Raw genomic sequence first — 18,124 nt, 5'->3', positions numbered from 1 at the left:
TCCAAAAATGACCTCTCCACGTGAAAGCTTCATGCTCAGCCCAAGCACACACTAAGTGGGCCCCGGAAGTGGATTTCTACATCAATTACTTATTTCTGTAATCCCTAGTAACTAGTTTAGTATAAATAGGACTTTTTACTATTGTATTGACATCTTCGGATCATCTTTAGTTTCATCTTTAGATCACGTTTGGGGGCTGGCCATTCGGCCATGCCTGAACCTTCATCACTTATGTATTTTCAACGGTAGAGTTTCTACACACCATAGATTAAGGTGTGGAGCTCTGCTGTTCCTCAAAGATTAATGCAAAGTACTACTATTTTTCTATTCAATTCAACTTATTCCGCTTCTAAGATATTCATTCGCACTTCAACATGAATGTGATGATCGTGAAAAAGTCATCATCATTCTCCTATGAACGCGTGCCTGACAACCACTTCCGTTCTACCTTCGATTGAATGGATATCTCTTGGATATCTAATACAGGGGACCGAGTCCGAGTTATTAGTGTCTTCGTGGTATAAGTTAGAACCCATGGATGGCCATTCCTGAGATCCGGAAAGTCTAAACCTTGTCTGTGGTATTCCGAGTAGGATCTGGGAAGGGATGGCTGTAACGAGCTTCAAACTCGTGAGTGCTGGGCGTAGTGACAGACACAAAAGGATAGTAAATCCTATTCCAGTATGATCGAGAACCGACAGATGATTAGCCATGCAATGACAGCGCATTGGACTATTTTCACAGGAGGATGGGATGTAGCCATTGACAACAGTGATACCCTACATAAAGCTTGCCATGGAAAGGAGTAGGATTGATTAGATGAAGACAGCAGAAAAGCAGAGATCAGAGGAACGAAAGCATCTCTATACGCTTATCTGAAATTCTCACCAATGAATTACATAAGTACCACTATCCTATTTTATATTTTATTTATTTTCATCCACTATAATTTCTTAATACAATTTAATCCGCCTGACTGAGATTTACAAGGTGACCATAGCTTGCTTCAAGCCGACAATCTCCGTGGGATCGACCCTTACTCACGTAAGGTTTATTACTTGGACGACCCAGTGCACTTGCTGGTTAGTTGTATGAAGTTGTGAAACAGATATAAGATCATGAATGTGCGTATTGAGTTTTTAGCACCGTTACCAAGGAATGGAATGATCACGATTTTGCACACCACCTTGTTCAGAACAACTGTTCATTTGGAGGAAGTGTCCAAGAAGAGCCCAATCAACATCTCACCACCTTCCTAAGGATATGTGATACTGTGAAGTCTAATGGTGTTCATCCTGACACCTATAGATTGCTTTTGTTCCCCTTTTCACTCAAGGACAAAGCATCTAAATGGCTGGAATCTTTCCCGAAAGAGAGTTTAACAACCTGGGAAGATGTGGTGAACAAATTCTTGGCGAGATTCTACCCTCCTCAGAGAATTAACAGGTTGAGAGCTGAAGTACAAACATTCAGGCAACAAGATGGTGAAACTCTCTATGAAGCCTGGGAGAGGTTTAAGGACCTGACAAGAAGGTGCCCACCAGACATGTTCAATGAATGGGTGCAGTTACATATTTTCTATGAGGGTCTTTCTTATGAATCAAAGAAGGCAGTAGACCACTCATCTGGGGGATCTCTGAACAAGAAGAAGACCATTGAAGAAGCCATAGATGTCATTGAGACTGTAGCTGAGAATGATTACTTCTATGCTTCTGAAAGGGCAATACTAGAAGAGTGATGGAACTGAACAACATGGATGCACTGCTGGCTCAAAACAAGATGATCACTAAGCAGCTGGCTGACTTTACCAAGAAGATTGAAAGAAACTAAGTCGCAGCAGTCACCACCTCATCAGCAGCTCAAGAAGGAGTGAATGCAGAGGATGAAAGCAACCAGGAGCAAGCCAATTACATTGGGAACTCACCTAGGCAGACCCATGATCCATACTCCAAAACTTATAATCCTGGTTGGAGGAACCACCCAAACTTTGGGTGGGGAAATCAACAAGATCAAGGCCAAGATCAGAGACGTCACAACTCCAACAACAATGCAGCTCACCAACATTCCACATAGAGATCATATCAGCACCCACCTAACAATACCTCTCAACATCCATATCAAAACCAAAATGGCCCTTCTCATCCCTCCAATCTCAACTCACCATCATTCGAAGATAGACTCTCCAGAATCGAGACTCTACTTGAAGGCATATGTAAGGAAATCCAAGATAACAAGGTGTTCAAGGAGGAGGTGCGAGCCAATATAAAAAACCAGGGAGACACCATCAAGAGGATGGAATTTCAAGTGGGATATCTCTCTGAGAAGATTCCCAAACCTATTGACAGTTTTCCAAGTGACACAGAGAAAAACCCGAGAGGTGAAGCAAAGAAAGTGAGATGGGAAGAATGCAAGATGGTCACTATAAGTGATAAGGGGACTGAGGAAGAGCTGAACAGACCCTTAGAACACTCTGAAGATACTTCAGCAGAGAAGCAGGAAGAGGGTAACCTTGAAACCAAAACTACACAGAAGGAGATTCTGAAACTCTATGCACCTTTTCCCCAAAGACTCAAAGGTGGTGTAGAAAAGAGAATATACTCAAAGTTCCTCGACATGTTTGCATCCCTTCATGTAAACATACCATTTATCAAGGCTCTCCAACAAATGCCCTTATACATTAAGTGTATGAAGGAGCTGCTGACCAGGAAAAGCTCACTCAGAGGAGGGCAAATAATAGTGATGAATAAAGAGTGCAGTGCTCTCATTCAACCAGAGTTGCCTACAAAAAGGACAAAAAGGAAGGATCCAGGGAGTTTTCACATCTCCTGTACCATAGGAGAAACAAGGTTTGATAAAGGACTCTGTGACCTGGGAGCAAGCATCAACTTAATGCCTTTATCCCTCATGAAGAAGCTGCAGATCAATGAGCTAACACCCACAGACGTAGTCATCAAGCTGGCTGACAAAACTCAAAAACAAGCAGTAGGAGTGGTTGAAAACGTGTTGGTAAAGGTTGGGAACTACTTCCTTCCCACAGACTTTGTCATATTGGAAATGGAAGAGAGTTACCTCCACCCAATCATATTGGGAAGACCATTCCTAGCCACAGCCAGAGCACTTATAAATGTGGAGCGAGGAGAGCTAATACTGAGGATACATGATGAACAACTCGCATTCAATATCTTCAAACCCTCATAAGAAGCAGATCAAGAAAACAAGGAACCAAGGAAAGATCACAATGATACACTGGTGAAAGAAACAAGCACCGAAGCACAAACAGTACACCCTGAAATCCCTTCGGTTGGTAAACAAAACAGTCAGAAGGTGCAACAGCTAAAGGAAACCCAAGAGGAGCCAAACCCATCAGAATCATATGAGACCAGCAACAAAATTTCCCTGGGAAAGGAGGCCACAAAGAGCAGGGTATCGTTAAAAGAAACAAGGAAGAAGGCTCCAAGGGGATGGAGGAACAAGAAGATCCCTACAGAGGATTTCTCTCCAGGGGATAAAGTGATCTCAGCTCATCTCCTAGCTATTCCACCTCATCTCCCCACCATCCCATCTCAGCTGCCTAAAGTTTTCACCATCAGCAGAATTCTCTCCTTAGAACATGTGGAGATCCTTAATGAAGCCAATGGAGATAGATGCACTGCGAGGGGAGAAGATTTGAAGTATTACCAACCACTCTGACAAAGGCAGAACGTCAAGCTAGTGTCGCTAAAGAAGTGCTTCATGGGAGGCAACCCATTTTTTATATGCTTTTAAAGTAGTTAATAAAGCAAGGTTCATGAATTCCAAATCAACTTTGACATACACTTAAATGAATCCTTTTATGCAACATATAGTGAAGAATAAGTTTAGTGTTCAAGGCACACTAAGAGAACATAAATACAATTCATATCATGTCACTCTTAGAACCTTGAACAAATATTTTTACACCACATGGCCACAAACTAAGTTTGGTGTCACCAATGTTGCATACATGGACAGTTAAATAGTCAGTTGGTTTGCATTCATGAATAGCACTTAGTTAGTTAAAAACAAAAATTTTAAAAAGTAGTTATCCCTTTTTTTTTAATTTTTTCCGCCACTATCCAAAATTCATTAGTTACATTCCTTTGTCTTGTATAGGAAATGAAGGAAGGATTGGAGGAAACTGATGGGACAACCAAAGGAAGGAGGGTAGGCCACTCTACCAATGGAACTACACACTTGGCTTCAAGAGGAATGCATTGGGAAATGTTGCCATGCAACATTGGAAGAATAATACCCTTGGAGACCGAACCAACCCCATCATAAAAGTGATGATCCTTGTGCCCATCCCATGCTAAACCCCATCCGTTCATCATAAGCCTACACCATCAATCCACACCATTCATTTACTCACCACTTTTCTATATAAGTGGTTCCTAGTTCGTACCCTTTCATATTCCAATGCTCATACCTTCAACACCTCTTATTCCATCAAAAACACTCTCACCCACGCCTTTAACTACACTCTTTCAACCATCCACACTTTTACAAATACAAAATCAAAGGCCACTTATGGCATCATCGAGCTCTAAAAGAAGAAAAGGGAAGGAGCCTATGGAGCAACGCCCTTTCGATGAGAAGAAATTTAGAACCTTTTACCATGCATTGCAATTCGGGTGGATGGCTGATAAGGAGATCATATATGAGCTAGGCTTTCAAGTCAAGAAAACTGAGTGCCCTGAAATTGCAGAGAAGGTGGAAAAGAGAAGATGGGATCTCCTCACTGATCCGGTCACAAAAGTAAACACAACTCTTGTGAGAGAATTTTATGCAAATGCAGTCAGGTATGATAGGGTGGATGAGTCCTATATAAACTTTGTAAGAGGAACAACAGTGGACTTTAGTCCCATGAGCGTCATGAGGGTGTTAAAGCTACGAACTATACCATTCGCAGAAGAGAGCTATCAATCCAGAATAGACAGCAGTCCCAATTATGACCAGATATTGCAAGATATTTGCGTACAAGGAGCTGATTGGGTACAAGATTCCCAGAGGAAGCCCAAGTTCATCAAGAGAGGGGACCTCACTCCCGAAGCAGAGGGGTGGTTCGAAATTATAAGGAGATCCATCCTCCCCACCGGAAACAACTCAGAGGTGAATCTTAAGAGAGCAACAATGGTGCAATGTATACTTAAAGGGGGAGAGATCAAGGTTCATGAACTCAGAGCCCAAGGCATTAGGAAGATGGCTGAGAAAAGCGATTCTGGGGGAAGGTTAGGCTACCCCAGCACTATTTTCCGTCTGTGTGACAGGGCTGGGGTGGTGTTCGAAGATGAGAACCCCGAATGGATAAAAGCTGGCATCCCAATTACTGTTCGACGGATGCATGCTGTTACATCTCTCCTACCTCAACGAAGGCTAAAAAAGAGGACAACCCATCAAGTTGTAGAAGAACAAGACCCAGAGGAGCAAGCCCCAGCCACTTTGGACATGCACTAATTACAGGTAGCCATTGATGGCTTATCTAGACAATACGTGGAGAATCAAGGGGCACAGAAAGAGCTTCAACTACAAATGATGGACCGCCAAGAAGAATCATTCTCCAGATGGATGAATCAACAGGAGGAGTGGCAAAAGCAATTGATGGAGCAGCAACTGGAACAAGGGAGACAATGGGATGAATCTTTCCAAAGGATGAATCAAAAGCAAGATCAACAACAAGAAGCCATCCAAAAGCCAATCTACATCCAAGCACATCAAGGTGCACACATACATGAGATGCATCGGAAACAAAGAGAACAGGCAGAACTCTTCGACGAACACAGGGCATTCTCAGAAGGAGTTTACATGAGTGAGACTGGACATCATGTGAACACTCAAGCTAGACTCGGATACTTAGTCAGACAACTGCCTATATTGCATCCGGGAATCACAAGATATGAAGAAGTGAATAATGAATTAGCGCGAGAAGAAAGAGAAAGAGTCGAAAGGAGTCATGAATCAGTAAGGAAAGCACTTGAGGATTGGAAAAGAGCCAGAATGACACGGATACAAGGAAACACAAGTGGACACAAAGAGGACAAACAAGAGAGAGAGCATGGGCATCCCCAAGAGTAAAAGGTGGTGGAGTTCCCTCTTCGTTTTATCTTTTTCAAGTCTAAATAAGAAAAATCATGTATGAAATAGAACATGCTTCCATAGTAGCTTAAGAATTTTCAATTCTGTCTTTAGCATTTTCAGTTATTAAGTCTATGTGTGCTGGTCCAAGTTACCTATTTTCATTTTCATCCTACTTACTTGTATGCTTGCCCCTTGAATTCAATGAAAGAGAATGTTATGAAAGAAACTAGAGTAGGGGTCATATGGTGAAGTAAGTCCTCAAGGTTTGTGGTGGGATAATAGATTAGCTAAGTTGGATCACCTATAAGGTATGAGGGCACTCATGTGTATTGAATTATATGCTTGAAACACATCCTATGAGATTAGCCAAACAACAAGATCCTAATAAGAAAAAGAGAAAGAACAATAAGAGTTTGAAAAAGAAAGAAAAATAATAAGAAATAAGGCTAGGCACCAAGGGTTTGAATACTAAGGCATATGTCTGTGGTGCTCCTGTGCAAAGGATATGCTTGGATGACTAAGCTCTCAGGGGTGCCTTATCACTTGGTAACTTGGGTTAACTAACCCGGGATTATCAGCTGAAAGTCCACTATCAAGAGCAACTTTTTCTACAGAACATTTAGTAACCCAAAGAGGTGCTGGACACCAAGGCCTCAAAGAAAGAAAATAACAAACCATGTGCCTGTGGTGTGCATGTATGGGGGAGAGAGACTTGAGGGAGTAAGTTCTTAGGGGTGTTTCAACACCTAGCACCTTGAACCAACTGGTTCAGGAGTGTTGGCTGAAAGCTTACTTTAAAGAGTTGCCCCCTCACAGAGCACTTAGCCTAAGGATGCAATAAACCCTGAGAAAAAAAAGGGAGGATCAAAGAATAAGGATCTCATAGGATGCAATCAAGCAAGTATTCAAGAGCATGATAAGGACCTGGAAACCAGTAAAGGAATGAACCTAAGTTGCTATGCATGAAACCCCATAAACCAAGAGCTTTACTTCTATAATAAGAACGTGTTTCTCTCGTTCTTTCATTCATCATTCTGATGTTTCAGTACTTGCTTAGGGACAAGCAAGCTTTAAGTTTGGTGTTGTGATGCCAGGGCATTTTAGCCAGTTTTACTAACCTTTTCTTTACTGTTTTAGGGTAGTTTCATGCATTTTCTTAGTAAATAAGCAAGTTTTGGGTAGAAATACACTTACATCTTGATTCAAGCAAACATGGTGAACTTTACATGATTTCATGAGAATTATGCATGAATTGAATGACAAACTAGATAATGCATGATCTCATGACTTGGAATAGAGCTTTGATGCACTTTATTTACATGATTTCAGGACAAAGGAAGCAAGCAAGAGCCACGTTAGTAGACACGTTAGTCTAATTAACGTGACCACTAACGTGGAATGGGCATAAACTTGTGGCGTTAATGAGAAAAGTGATCGCCAATAACGCCTTCGAAAGCCATCATAGCCCACGTTAGTTGCCACGTTAGTTACATTAACATGGGAGATAACGTGGAAAGAAAAGAGGAGCTCCAACGTTAGTGGTAAAAGTGAACACCACTAACGTTCTAAAAGGCCATACATAAGCCATGTTAAGAGCCACATTAATCTAATTAACGTGAACTCTAACATGGGAGGAGGAAGAAATTGCCAACGTTAGTGACACTCACCTTTGTCACTAACATGGACTAGGCCAACCTTGCCCACATTAGTGGTCACGTTAAGACCACTAACGTGAAGGGTAACGTGGAGCAAGGAGTGATAGGCCAACGTTAGTGACACTCACCTTTGTCACTAACGTTGGAGATGGCAATTACCACCACGTTAGTGGCCACGTTAATCTAATTAACGTGAACTCTAACGTGGGAAGGAGGGGCGTTTGGAGCGTTAGTGACAAAGGTAAGTGTCACTAACGCTCTCGAAGCTTAGGCATGCCCACGTTAAGGGTCACGTTAGTTATACTAACGTGAAATCTAACGTGGGGAAAAAAGGCAATTAGCAACGTTATTGGAAAAGGTGAATTCCAATAACGTTGGCGAAGGACCAAGAGGCAACATTAGTGGTCACGTTAGTGCCACTAACGTTGAAGTTAACATGGATCATTTTGGTTTGGAACGTTAGTGAAAAAGGTGATCGTCACTAACGTTCTCGAACCCACATTTTCACTTAACGTTAACACCACTAACGTCCTAACTAACGTCCATGCCTAACTCACACTTTTTCTGCAAGAAAAGCTGAGCCCACTGAAGATTGTAACTGCTTCAACTCAAGATCGAAGGCCCATATCCAAGACTTGAAGAGCCAACTAGAAGATCAGAAGAGTAGTATATATATGAGTAGTTTTGAACTAATAGAGAGCTTTTGGCATTTTGGAGAACTACACCCTATATATTTTACTTTCTCTGTAATTTCTAGTTAATTTGACAATGCATTCTTCTTTATCTTCTTCCATTTCCAGAGCTATGAACAACTAAACCCCTTTTCATTGGGTTACGGAGCTCTGTTGTAATTTGATGGATCAATAATAGTTTTCATTATTCTTCTTCTTTCTTTTCTCTTGATTTTACTAGAAGGCTTTCAATCTTCATCCAATTGGGTTGTTGTCTTGGAAAAGAAGCTATTCATACTTGGATCTCTTCGGAACCTTAGAAGAGGAATGAAGAGATCATGCTAGAAATGCTTTCTCATGTTGGACCAAATTGGGGTTTGGATGGATATAGTGACATATAATCCTACCAACACTTTGATTTGGGAATACATGTGGTATAATCAGTGACCATACTTCATCTCTTCTCATGAGCAATTAGACCAAGGAATTGGCTATTGATCAAGATTTGAGAGATTGAATTACCAAGGAATTAGAATTCAATCACTTAAGATTGCCAAGGAGATCAATGAATGCATTGATTGAGGAAGAGATGAGAATGAACTTGATCCGGAGAATACAACATCTCCTGAGCCCAATGAATCCCCATTTCTGATCTTACCCATTCTCTTTATTTTCTACCATCTACTTTTATGCTCATTTTCCCAATTCTCCATGTAAGATTCTGCAATTTACTTTCCTCCATTTACATTCTGCTCTTTATTTCCAGCATTTATATTTTCTATTATTTACTTTTGCGCCCTTTACGTTTCTGGAAATCTCAACTAAATTTTTTCTTAGCTCAACTAGAACATTCTTCTGATTAAAGTTGCTTGACCAATCAATCCCTGTGGGATTTGACCTCACTCTATTGTGAGTTTTTACTTGACGATAATTCGGTATACTTGCCAAAGGGTGATTTATTGAGAGACAAGTTTCCGTGCATCAAGAGTCAGTTCTCCATTAGCCACATCAATGATAGCATTGGCAGTGGCTAGGAAAGGTCTTACAAGGATGACAAAGTCATCCTCAGCCTCTCCAATATCCAAGACTATTAAGTTTGCAGGGAGGTAGTGATCTTCAACTTTTACCAAGATATCCTCCACTAAGCCATATGGCTTTTTCATGGTCTTGTTTGCCATCTCTAACGAGATGTTTGCAGCTTATACCTCAAGAATTCCCAACTCTCCATTACAGAGAGTGGCATAAGGTTGATGCTTGACCCTAAGTCACACAGAGCCTCGTCAAAGGTCATGGTGCCTATGTTGCAATGGATCAGAAAGCGTCCAGGATCTAGAAGCTTCTGTGGAAGCTTCTGCTGAACCAAAGTATGGAGTTCTTTGGGCGTTGAACGCCCTTGCTGTGCACCCTTACTGGCGTTAAACGCCAGTTCCCTTATTATTTTGGGTGTTGGACGCCCAGCAGGGGTATCCTTGCTGGTGTCCAACGCCAGCTCCCCTGGCTGGTTGGGCATTAAACACCCAGTGAGGGGTTCCTCACTGGCGTTCAGCACTAGAGTTCCTGTATTTAGGCATTAAAATCCCAGCCAATGCTCCCTGGCTGGCGTTCAATGCCAGCTCTACTGGCAGGATGGGCATTGAACGCCTAGTGAGGGCTTCCTCACTGGTGTTTAGCGCCAGGCTTGCTACCAGATTGGGCGTTGAACGCCTAGTGATATGCTCTTCACTGGCGTCCAACGCCATCCCATTCTCTCCAGATTCGGTCTTAGCCTCCATGGTGATGGCCTTGCACTTTTCTCTTGGGTTTACGTTAGTGTTACTTGAAAGAGTGTCGAGAGGGATCTCAGGAATCCTCTTGCTCAATTGACCAACCTGTACCTCCAAGTTTCTAATGGAAGACCTTGTTTTATTCATGAAACTATGAGTGGTCTGAAAGAGGCTAGAAACCAGAGTGACTAAGTCAGAAAGGTTCTGCTTAGAGGTTTCCATGTTCCCTTGAGAAGATGGGAATGGTGGTCTGTTATTGAACCTATTCTGGTTCCTTCCACCTTCATTATTATTAAAACCTTGCTGAGGTTTCTGTTGATCCTTCCATGAAAGGTTAGGATGATTCCTCCATGAAGGGTTTACAGGATTTTTTTCAGAAGTGTACACGAATTGGTTGTTTGCAACCATCTCAATGAGTTCTCTTGCTTCTACAGGTATTTTCTTCAAGTGGAGTGATCCACCTGCAGAGCTGTCCAATGAGATTTTGGACATCTCAGACAGACTATCATAGAACACGCTTATGATAGACCATTCTGAGAGCATGTCCGGAGGACATCTCCTGATCAGTTGCTTGTATCTTTTCCAAGCATCATAGAAGGATTCACCTTCTCTTTGTCTGAAGGTTTGAACTTCCACTCTAATTTTGCTCATCCTTGAGGGGGAAAGAATTTAGCCAGAAAAGCATTAACCAGCTTTTTCCAAGAGTCTAAGCTCTCTTTTGGTTGAGAATCCAACCATATCTTAGCTCCTTCTCTTACAGCAAAGAGAAAGAGCATAAGCTTGTAGACTTTAGGATTTACTCCATTAGTCTTTACAGTATCACATATTTATAAGAATTTAGCTAAGAACTAATGTGGATCTTCCATTGGAACTCCATGGAATTTGCAATTCTGTTGCATAAGAGAGACTAACTGAGGCTTAAGCTCAAAATTGTTAGCTCCAATGGCAGGTACAGAGATACTTCTGCCATAAAAGCCAGAGGTAGGCATGGTGAAGTCACCAAGAACCTTTATGGCATCACCTTCAGGTTCGGCCATGTCTCTAATTTCTTGTTCAAGATTTTCTGAAAGGTTTCTTCCGGAGTATTGTGCTCTAGCTTGTTGTAAGCTTTTTGTTAGAGTCCTTTTAGGTTCAGGATCAAGACTAAAGAGGGGTTCCTTATCCCTGTTCCTGGTCATAAACAAGAAAAGAAGAAAAGAAAGAAAAGAAGCTTCTATGTCTGATTTGAGTATAGAAGGCTCCTAGTGAGATGTGAAAAGAAGATAGAAGAAGGGGAAGAAGAATACTTTGAAAATAGGAGAAGAGGAGTTCGAATAAATAGAAGTAGAAAAGAGAAGAATCAGAAATAGAAGAGATAAATAAGAATTAAAGTATTTTTGTTTTTATTTTATTTATTAATTAATTTCAAAAATTAAAGTGAATAAATTAAAAAGAGTTGAAAATTAGTTATTGAATTTTCAAAAAAGAGGAGAGAGAAATAGAAAGGAATTTTTGAAAATAAGAAGAGAGAAAAAATAGTTAGGAAGTTTTAAAAAAGAGGAGAGAGAAGATATGTAATTAATTAAGAAAAGATTTGAAAATAAAATAAGATAAGAGATAAGATCAGAAAAGATATGAATTTAAAAATTTAAAATTAAAAAAAGATAAGAAAAGGTAAGATAAGAAATTAAAAATATTTGAAAAAGATTTGATTTTAAAGTTTGAGATTAGAAAAGACAAGAAATTTAAAAGATTTGAAAAAGATTTTAAAAAGATAAGATTTGAAATTTGATTTTGAAAAAGATTTAATTTTAAAATTTAAAATTTGAATTCTTAAATTTTAAATTTGAAAAAGATAAGATAAGAAATTTGAATTTTGAGAAAAAGATAAGATAAGATTTTTGAAAAAGATAAGATTTTTAATTTTGAAAAGATTTGATTTTTGAAAATTGAAAACTAAGATAAGATAAGATAAAAATTTAAAATTGAAATCTGAATTTTTTAAAAAAAAATTTCAAAAATCAAGTTAATTTTAAGATAGAAAATATATTTTTTTATTTTTGAATTTAATGAAGAGAGAGAAAAACAAGTAAAAGACACAAACCTTAAAATTTTTAAATCTAGGACCCCAAGTGTTCATACCCTGGGTCGAGCTATGCGACCCGGGCTGACGGAAGACAAAGCGACCGACCTCCTCAGGTCAGGTCCCCCGACCTCTTCTTTAAAGAGTTCGGCGAAATCACCATAAGAAGCCCAAGTAGGCCCAAACGAAGGGATACAGCCCAATCTAAAGGCAGCTAAAGCCTAGAAAGATAAAGGTAGTTCCCCTTAGAGATAAGATGACTTCACTTAAAGATAAGATAAGATAACTAACTTATCTAGAAAGGTCAAGCCTACACTACTATAAATATACTGAAGCAACCAGGTATAACTCATACTCTGATTCTACTAAAAACCTTCCTAAAGCACGTGCTAACTTAAACATCGGAGTCTCTTGCAGGTACCATGATGAGCGGATAATTTATACGCTTTTTGGCATTGTTTTTAGGCTATGTTTTTATTAGTTTTTAAATAAAAATTACATTTTTGGACTTTACTATGAGTTTGTGTATTTTTCTGTGATTTCAGATAATTTCTGGCTAAAATTGAGGGACTTGAGCAAAAATCTGATTCAGAGGCTGAAGAAGGACTGCAGATGCTGTTGGATTCTGACCTTCCTGCACTCGAAATAGATTTTCTAGAGCTACAGAAACCCAATTGGCGCGCTCTCAATTGCGTTGGAAAGTAGACATCCAGGGCTTTCCAGAAATATATAATAGTCTATAATTTGCCTGAGTTTAGATGACGCAAACTGGCGTTCAAACACCAACTTTTTGCCCTATTCTGGAGTTAAACGCCAGAAATAAGTTGCAAATCAGAGTTAAACGCCAGAAATTGGCTACAACCTGGCGTTTAACTCCAAAAAGAGTCTCTACACATGAAAGCTCAATGCTCAGCCCAAGCACACACCAAGTGGGCCCGGAAGTGGATTTCTGCATCATTTACTTATTTTCTGTAACCCTAGTTACTAGTCTAGTATAAAAACTACTTTTAATGATTTATTTTATATCTCTGGTTAGTCTTTGACTAATTTGATGTTTTGAGATCACGTTTAAGGGGCTGGCCATTCGGCCATGCCTGGACTTTCATCACTTATGTATTTTCAACGGTAGAGTTTCTACACACCATAGATTAAGGTGTGGAGCTCTGCTGTTCCTCATGAATTAGTGCAAAGTACTATTGTTTTCTTATTCAATTCAAGCTTATTCCTAGTCTAAGATATTCGCTTGCACTTCAACCATGATGAATATGATGATCCGTGACACTCATCACTATTCTCAACCTATGAACGCGTGCCTGACAACCACTTCCATTCTACCTTGGATTGAGCGTTTATCTCTTAGCCTCCATTCCGGAAGATCAGAGTCTTCGTGGTATAAGCTAGAATTATTTGCGGCCATTCTTGAGATCCGAAAAGTCTAAACCTTGTTTGTGGTATTCCGAGTAGGATCTGGGAAGGGATGACTGTGACGAGCTTAAAACTCGCGAGTGTTGGGCGTAGTGACAGACGCAAAAGGATCACTGGATCCTATTCCAACATGATCGAGAACCGACAGATGATTAGCCGTGCAGTGACAGCGCATTTGGACCATTTTCACTGAGAACACGAGAAGTAGCCATTGACAACGGTGATGCCCAACATACAGCTTGCCATGGAAATGAGTATGAATGATTGGATGAAGGCAGTAGAAAAGTAGAGGTTCAGAAGGAACAAAGCATCTCCATACGCTTATCTGAAATTCTCACCAATGAATTACATACGTATCTCTATCTTATTTTCTGTTATTTATATTTTAATTATCAAAATCCCATAACCATTTGAATCTGCCTGACTGAGATTTACAAGATGACCATAGCTTGCTTCAAGCCGACAATCTCCGTGGGATCGACCCTTACTCACGTAAGGTTTATTACTTGGACGACCCAGTGCACTTTCTGGTTAGTTGTATCGGAGTTGTGAAAAAGAATTTGAGATTATGAACGTGCGTACTGAGTTTTTGGCGCCGTTGCTAGAGATCACAATTTCGTGCACTATACCACCACCCTCCGGTGATCAAGGATCAGCAGCTCCACCACATCCAACAAGTCAGACATGACAGCTCCGGCCATCACAGCAGATCTCATCCGAGATCGACCTTCAGTTTCAGGTAACCCTCGGAACATTGGCGCCATTGCCAGGGAACCTGGAAGTCATCCCATCATCATGGCGGACAACCTTGACAATGATCACAACTCCGGTTTGGAAGAAAGAACCCCGCTTAAAAATACAGAGGCCACATCAAAAGATGCACCTCAAAACAAGGGGGATAAACAATCCTCAAACACAGAAATCTTGGAAGCTATCCGAGAACAACAGGATCGACTCAAACAGCTCGAACAGGAGCTGAACATCAGCGGGAGGCTGAAAGAGACCTCCGAAGAGAAGCTAGACGTCACCGAGAGCTAGAGGACAAGCTCGCAAAACTCGAAGCAGATCTCAAGACCAAAACTGCTCATTCCAACCATGAAGATAACTCCCGCAAAGATCAAGACCCATTCACCAAAGAGATTATGAAGGCTAAAATCCCAAAGGATTTCAAAGCTCCTTATATGACCGCAATAACGTGGTTCGACAGTTTGCCTCCTAGATCCATCACAAGTTTTGACGACTTAGCCAAAAAATTCCTTGCCAGATTCTCCATCCTGAAGGACAAAGCCAAACACGCCCCGAGCCTATTAGGGATCAAGCAAGGAGATCGGAAAAGTCTTCGCAACTACATGGAAAGATTCAATAAAGCGTGTCAGGACATACAAAGTCTTCCAACGGAAGCAGCCATCATGGGCCTCATCAATGGTCTACGAGAAGGACCTTTTAATCACTCTATATCAAAAAAGCATTCAACATCTCTGAACGAGGTACAAGAATGGGCAGAAAAGTATATTAACATGGAGGAGAATTCTCGATTAGGAGAAACCTCAAAACCTGGATTCTCCTACCCCTCTCGGGACAAGGATAAGAATTTCAAGAAAAAAGAAGATCAACCCAGTGAGAAGCCTAGAGAATACCATAATTACACCACTCTTCGGGTGTCTCTTGTTGATGTTTACCGAGAAATATGCAACATTGAGAAGATCCCACCACCCCCCCAAAAGCAAAAGAGGAGGGGAAAGTCAGACTGAGTACTGCGAATATCACCGAATCTATGGACACCCCACCAATGAATGCTACGACCTAAAGAACGTCATAGAGAAGCTATTCCAGGAAGGAAGACTAGACAGGTTCTTGGCCAACAAAACAGACGAACCAAGGAAGGGAAGATGGGACGAAGAGGTCAGACGGGTTGAACGACCACCCCACACTCCTGAGAGATATGTTCATATGATAAATGGAGGATTCGAAGGAGGAGGAATCTCTAAATCATCTTACAAATGACACCTTAAAGAGGTATATCATGTCGGGGAAGGAGAGAGGTCATCCGACCTCCCCACAGTTACCTTTACCCAAGAAGATGCAACAGGGTTACCTGAAACTGTAGGTCGATCTCGGACGAGATCTTCTATGCTGGTCGGAGCTGACGTGTCTGACTGGTGGATGGTGGCCGGAGCTGTCGTGCTCGACTTACTGGACTGGCTGCGCTGCTGATCTTTTGTCACCGGAGGGTGGTGGTACCTACAAGGGACTCCGATGCTTAAGTTAGCAAGGGTATTAAGCATATTTTTTTAGTAGAATCAGAGTATGAGTTATACTTGGGTGCTCCAGTATATTTATAATGGTGTGGAGTGACCTTCTTAGATAAGATAAGTTAGTTATCTTATCTTATCTTATCTTATCTTTGAGTGAGGTCATCTTATCTTCAAGGGAACTGCCCTTACATCTATAGGCTTGGGCTGCCTTTGGATTTGGGTCGTGTTCCTCTATTCGGGCCCTTTATTGGGATTTCCTGGCAATTTGGCCGAGCTCTTTGAGAAGAGGTCGGATAGTCTAACCTGAAGAGGTCGGTCGCCTTGTCGCTAAACATCCCGGGTCGGATAGCTCGACCCAGAGTATGAACATTGTCCCTACTCGAGCTCGGTCTTTCTTTTGAGGTCGAGCCTTAGTTTTAGGACTTCAATCCTTCTCTGGTGAAGTCGAACTCGAGCATTTTGTCGATTTTGCTGAAGCTTTTTTAATGTGAAGCGTTTTCTCCTTCGCGCGCTTTTAACCCTTTTGTCTTTGGAAATGTGCGAGGGTTTAATATCCTCATTAATTAGTTTTTAATGCTCCATTTCTCTTGCTTCTTTTATTTTGAAATTTATGCATACAAAATGGTTTTTTCTCTTCTCTGTAACTTCCCCCCTTTTCTCTCTTTCTTTCTGCTTTGCCTGAAACTTTGCACATTCGCATTTTTTCTCGTGATGCTGTTTGGTGATTTGTTGGTGCTTTGTTTGAAGGGCAATTTCGCTCCTCCATCTTTCAACTTCTTCAGAGCTTTTCTTCTTTCAGGTTGGCTTCTTCGTTTCTTTACTTCTTTCGTAAAGTCACAATTTTTTGCTTGAGTGCATTGTTGAAAAGCTTGAACCTTTTCGTGTTTTTGCGCCTGCCTGTGAGGTATCTTTCTGGCTTTCTTTCGACCTTATGTATACTTTTTGGTATTTCAGATGATTAAGGCTTATCTTTCTGGCTTTGCATGTTTGTTGCATTACTGTTTGATTTTGTGGCTTCTGTGAGATACTGGCTTGTTTGTTTCTGGAAAAGGTTGCGTCTTTGGTGATTTTCCTTGGTATATTTTGTTGCTTGATAGTTTTTGTAGACTGAGACTATAGTTGCAAGGTGGTTTTAACGATCCTTTTTTTTCTTTGGAGTGTTGATTGAGAGAAAGTTTTCTTCTGTTGTGATAGCTTTGTAGAGAATGATGATCTTCTTGGCGATCTTGCTCTGATTTGCGTCTTTTTTCTTAGAGTCTTTTGCTCTGTGTCACTGCCTCCAAAGGATGCCCCTGGACCTTGGTGTGTGTCTTGGGGCTTTCCTTTTACTGTTTGTATTGCTCTGGATCATGTTGTCCGAGTTGTTTTGATATCGCCTGAGTTGTTTTTTGGTGAGTAATCCATTTTCCTTTTTTGCTTGTAGGACTAGTTGGCCATGTCTACCCGCAAAAATATTATAGAGGCGTCTTCTAAGGTTCCTGAGGGGATGTCCAACTGGTTGGACTCCCTTGTGTTAATGTGTGTTTCCGTAGTGAATGCTGAGTTTTGTGTGGAGCTTAGGAAACATCACAAGATTTGTAGTAATCGGGAGCAGGAGAAAAATTATGAGCTAGTAGCACCTGATTCTGATGAGAGGGTCTGTTTTCCGACTTCAGTCCAGGGGGAACGTCCTTTCTTTTATGCCTACGAATATTTCTTTAGTCAAATGAGCATTACCTTTCCCTTTACTCCCTTTGAAACCAATTTGTTGTGGTCATGCAATGTGTCTCCATCCCAACTTCATTCGAATTCATGGGGTTTTGTTAAGATTTTCCAGTTGTTGTGTCAGGAATTGGATGTTAAGCCTTCTCAAACTCTCTTTCTTTACCTTTTCGTTTTGACCAAGCCTGGGATTTCTGCCAAAAAGAAAAGCTTCCTAGGTTTCTTTTCGGTCTGCCCAAGGAAAAAAAGTTTTTTCAATGTATGATGAGTCTTTTAGGGACTTCAAGAATTATTTCTTTAAGGTTCGAGCTATTGAAGGAGCTCGTCCCTTTTTCTGGATAAGAACGACGAGCCCGCTTTTCCTTTAGAGTGGCAAAAGAATGTTGTAGTGTCGAGGTATACATGGGAGATGTTGGTTGAGGTCGAACAGGCCTTTGTTAATGTGTTGGAGGAGAACTGGGGACAGCCTCCCTATTTTGACACAAAAAGGTTTTTAGGG

This window comes from Arachis hypogaea, chromosome 11, assembly GCF_003086295.3.
Source record: "Arachis hypogaea cultivar Tifrunner chromosome 11, arahy.Tifrunner.gnm2.J5K5, whole genome shotgun sequence".
Lineage (NCBI taxonomy): Eukaryota > Viridiplantae > Streptophyta > Magnoliopsida > Fabales > Fabaceae > Arachis > Arachis hypogaea.
Note: the sequence above shows the minus strand (reverse complement) of the source record.